This window comes from Indicator indicator, chromosome 7 (genome assembly GCF_027791375.1).
Source record: "Indicator indicator isolate 239-I01 chromosome 7, UM_Iind_1.1, whole genome shotgun sequence".
In the NCBI taxonomy this organism is placed as follows: domain Eukaryota; kingdom Metazoa; phylum Chordata; class Aves; order Piciformes; family Indicatoridae; genus Indicator; species Indicator indicator.
This window is the reverse complement of record NC_072016.1, coordinates 29,069,976-29,075,515: the sequence shown is the minus strand read 5'-3', so window position 1 is coordinate 29,075,515 and position 5,540 is coordinate 29,069,976.

Genomic DNA, 5,540 nt, shown 5'->3' with positions numbered 1-5,540 from the left:
TTTTTCCCTTGAAAGGTAAAATTCCTGATAAACTACATTTTTATTTGCAATAATACAAACAAGTTTTGTTCTCCACACTAGCCTGTAATCATCCTGATTATTGCAAGGGACTTTCCAATATAGAGCAGCTGAAAACAAGGTTTTAGATTACATGGTAATTTAGGAATGCATGAAAAGCCAAGCAGTCACCATAATAGAGCACTGCATAAACTTCATGGCTTTTACAGCAAAACATAACATATGTTTTGTGATTCATTCAAAAGATTTTTGAGGGGTTTTTGGTGGATTTTTTTTTTTTTGGTCAAAAATATGTCAAGCTCTAGTATTTGTTCTATATTTAGGGAACCTTCCTCTTGAAAAATGACAACTGCACACACCCCCCCGCCCCGACTTTGATGTCTCTCTTTTTAGTTTGGTCATTAAAAGAACAGCAGTGATGGATGGTGATAATGCTGTGGATTTTATGAGTAATCAGTCCTTGGCAGCTACAATATTTCTTTCGTAGTGAAACTTTAATATTCCTTTGGCCGTGTGTAAACTTCTGCTTTTGGAACTGCTTTACACAGGCTCCCCACTAGGCATTACAAAACAGTCCTTACCCCAAAGTTAGAGCCTTAACGTACCACCTGACAGGGTGGCGCTTGCCCCCCTCAGACACCATTAGCTGGTGTGGAACAGCCCCTCGCAGCTCGGTTACATTCGCAGGGGCCCGAGCCGAGGAAGGCAGCAGGCGAGTGGCAGCCCCGGGCAGGGGAGATGGATGTTTGGGCTGCACAGCCGAGCCTTGCACCGCGGGCAGGGCACCCCAGCTCTCCTCTTCCCCTTTCACGTATTTTTGGTGAATTTGCTGCAGCAGACACCAGGTGTCTCCACTTAGCTGGGCTACCGGTTACTAAAAAGAGGCCTACCACCAAAGAAAGAAAAATGAAAAATAGGGTTCTTGTTTTCATTGCTGCTGATCTGCCTGTTGCACGGCTGAGCAGAGAACCTAACATGCACGCAGATATTCTCCCATCGGGGTCGTATTTTATTTTGTCACTTCGTATGCCTCTGTCAGGCAAGGCAGGACTTCCCCGAGTTTGAAATAATCCAAATTCAATCACTTTAAAGCTGCTACAATATGCAACTCCTGGCAGCCGTTTTGAATTAATGGAACATCAGATGTGCTCTGATCCTCTCAATTTCCTTGGGCAAGGGAAATTCTGCTGCGCTGGTAGCAAGAGGGGAAATACAGGGCTATCAGTAAAATAAATGTCAGCTTTTGTCTGCTGACAAAAAAATGCATACAGCAAAAAAAAAAAAGACACAATATTTATTGCTGTGTAATTAAAATGTATTTCTATATGCAGCAGGGATTATTTTAGTGGTTTGGACAAGGAAACATTGTGCAGTCTGATGCACATGACTGGACATTAAATTAAACCATAATACAAAATTGCTTTTTATTTGGGGATTTACAAATACAGCTAAAATATTTTGTTTGAGTGTATCTCAGTTTTTTTGTTTGTTAGTTTGTTTTGGTTTCTGATTTTTTTTTCTCCTGCTGGTGTGTTTATCAATAAAAATATTTGAATTCCAGCCTTGAAAGCCCAGTTCCAGGGCATAGATGGAATTTTGGTAAAACCTGACGTGGGGGAAAATAATAAATAAAAATCTCCATAACTAGATGCCAGCCCATGCTTGGTTTGGAGCTTACTTGGAAAGCATAAACATTTTTGGGAGTTTGTCAAAAGGTTTGCAGACTAGAGAACCTTTTGATCAAACCTGGGCTGTGTTTTGAGAAAACTTGCACTACAATATAGTTTTCAAGATGCAATTCGTAGCTTTGCTTTTGAAATACAAACACGGCCAAAATGAAAATTAAGGCTCCAAACCTTTGCACAAGATTTTATAACGTGGTTTTTGCTGATCTGCAGGGCTTATCACCCAGGGCTATGACCTGGCTACAAGGGCCTATGTTTCATAAAGTCTTTTTTCCTGAAACAAATGTACAGTACAAGCTGTCAGAGCTAAACTGAGGACAAGATAGTTCTTTAATTCTGATTTTTTTGCTTTACATGAGGAGAACCTGGCTTCTTTTGCAGTAACTGGGACTCACATTGCCAGACAGTATGTTTTAAGTTATTTTAAAAAATGCTGGGTTTTGAAGGCTCTTAAATCTTTTGATGTAAATGAAAATAAAATCATAGTCTGGAATCTAACAGAGACTTTTAATCTTGATCTTAAAAGCATGAATCATACTACAGCATAGTGTAAAACTATTTTCTGTCCGCTGCACTCGCTTTCTCTACACATACCGATATTTGATATTTATAGGTGGCAATAAGAGATCTCAGGTAGTGCCAGTGACTCATGCCAAGCTCTGCACATAGTTACTGCCTCATAGTTCTATAGCTGAGATTTCTACAGCCTTGCTGTTTTTCTCATTTAAATATGACATTTCAAACAACTGATTAAAACAAAGCAAAGAAGCAGCAAAATGTCTCAAATTCCAGGTGTGTAACGTTATGGCAACAAAATATAGACCAGTTACTGTCTCAGAGTAGGAAACTAGCGGCAAGGTAGGGGTGTTAAAATCAAATTAGAGAAAAACTCCTTCCATACCCACTTTGCAAAACCCTGCCACCATTTTCCCAGGCAAGAGAGAAAGCCCAGCCGATGGGAAGATCCCTGGGGACTCAGAAGTGCAACCAGTGCACAGAAGCCTGTTTCAGATACTGGATGAAGAATGACCAGCTGAAATACTATTCTCTTTTTTTTAATCAGATTTTCATACTGTAAAATTCTGACTTGATGCTAAAAGGAGAGCATCCCCTCCCAGATTTGCCAGCAGATGTGTCCCTTCCCTTTACCTGCCTGGATCAGGGGTTAGCCACTGCTGGGATGGACACTTGGCAGGAGCAGTAGGTACTATACACCATTGCCTCTCTCAGTGGTCCCCAAACAAAGGCAACAGTGAACTGCATGGAGGATGCTCCCCTCAGCCCAAACTGCTCTCCTGAGATCTTCTGCCAAGCCAACTGCCTGGCAGCTGCAAAGGTACAGTGTGGCTGATGGCAGACAGGTATCATAGAATGGTTTGAGTTGGAAAGGACCTTAAAGATCATCTAGTTTCAACCCCATTGACATGGGCAGGGACATCTTCCACTAGACCAGGCTGCTCAAAGCAACATCCAGTCTGGTCTTAAACACTTCCAGAGATAAGGCATCCACAACTTCCCTGGGCAACCCATTCTAGTATCTCACCACACTTAGTAAAGAACTTCATCCTAATGTCTAATCTGAATCTCCCCCACTCTTGTTTTAAACTATTGCCCCTTGTCTTATCACCACAGGCCCTCATAAAAAGACCCTCTCCATCTTTCCTCTAGGCTCTTTTCAGATACTGGAAGCTCTCCTTCATCCCAATGGTCATGCCAAAAGCTACCAGGAAGCTGTACACAGCCTGTGAAGTGCCCCTGACTGTAAGCAGACACATACTGTGGTGGGAAGGTGTGGCATGCATCTTGCCAGATGCCTTTTATTCTCCAGGATCCATGAGTTTTGTCCCAGAAGCAGCAGATGTTACCAGTGAGAAATGAATCCCAGTATTTGTTTACAAGCCATGTAGTTCCCTCCTGACAAATCCAAAGACACTCAGGATGCTTTCCACAATTACACTCATCACCCAACCATGACAGAAGAAACAACAAAGATGGAAGTTCATCCTACCTATATGAACCAGGCATTGCATCCCCATATCTAAACCCTTCTGGATTTAAAACTCTCCATTACCTCCACTGGATTTTCAAGGCAAAGAATTTCAAAATTTGCCCCTAAATAAAAAGTACCACATTAATATAACAGCACAGTGGAGTTTCCATTTACTGTGCACAACAGTCAAGATATTCAAACTTACAGCTCCCACTGCAACTGTAATTCAGTTTCCTTGCTCATACATAATGTTTTTATCTACTCAGAATGGGGTTATCTTTAGTTCCTTAACAAGCCCATATAATTCAGTTGTCACAATTTCCATAAGAACAATACCTTGGAATTTCCTGCCTTTAATTTGGACTAATTCCTGTCTATAGCACCTTGTTAATGATGTTTCCATCATGTGGGGCGACTGTAAAAATCAATCATTTCATATATGTTACATATATATTTATAATGTTCAAACATCATTTGTAGAGGTAACACCTTGACATAATGTATGGATTTAATTTCAATAAATCAAACGGCCCAAGCTACGCTGCCTCCTCTCTGTTTCAGGTTTTGCAGCTGGGCTGCTCACTGCACAGGAAATTCTCCTGCCCGAGCAGGCAGAGATGACAGATATGAACCTGCCTCAGGTCCTTTCCCTACCTTTTCTGCCATGAGGACTTTTCCTGTTGCCTAGCCACAGGAAGGTGCTGGTCCCCAGGACAGAAATACCTTCTGGTACACACTACAGAAATGCTTAAGGGGAGCTCACCCAAACACCCCATTGCGCTGACCTGTGCCCAGTACCTGAGGAGAGATTGCTGTTGCTGTCTCTATTTTGTAAGGAAAGAGGCAGGACATGTAGCAGTTGCAACCTGAGGCTTCCCAATTAGCCATCCAGTAGTGCACTGACAGAAGGCTGTTTCTAATTTTGTCCTCCTTACTCCAGGCCCATTCATTAAGTGCATTTCTTTTAATTACACAGGGCCACATGCCCAGAACCGTGTCCACTTTTTCCCCAGTGTATCAGTTGGTCTAACAGGAGATGTTAACTTCCCCTGAAATACCACTTTAGTTTCATCATTTGCTTTGCATCATTGAAGACCTCCAGTTTCACTGTTCTTGTACTTGGCAGCTCCCCATAACTTTAGAAGACCAATGACTCTCCACAGAAGAGCAAACAATATCTCTCTTTTTTCCCAGAGCACCTCCATACATACCTGCCAGCCAAGCTGGCAACAAGGGGCAGCAGGACACAGCAAAAAGCAAGAAAGATTCAGCACAAAACAAGCCATTTCACCATAGACTCAAGACCAAACTGCAAGCTATCCTTTGTGGAAAACAAAAAAAATGGCAGGAACCCATCTGAGGGGCTCAGAGCTATCTGAGCAGAGCCAGCAACACACAAACATTTTTTTAAACCACTTGCCATTTCTAGAAGGATCTAAACTTGGAACCTACTGTCACACTGCTTACAGGGAAGGGCTCTCATTCATTTCTCTCCTGCTCCTTTGTGATCAACAGCCAAATGACAAAACAGCATCAATAAGGAATAAGTAGCAAATTATGTGCTCTATCTTTCCAGCCCTGGCTATAACAAAGAATATCAGGTGGTACAAATTACTTCACTTCAGTCATGTTAATTTTTACCACCTGGGAATGTGGCCCAGGTTTCACCTGGTTCTTAATGGAAATAAACCATATAGCATCATGTCTGAGTTGACAAGACAGGTAGACCATGACCCGGCTGAAGGAAGGGTAAGGCACAGACACAACTTAACAAGCATGGAAAAAATATCCAACCACAGAGAGGCTGCTGCTGGCTTGGCTGGGGCTCTGGCACTGAATCTCTGCAC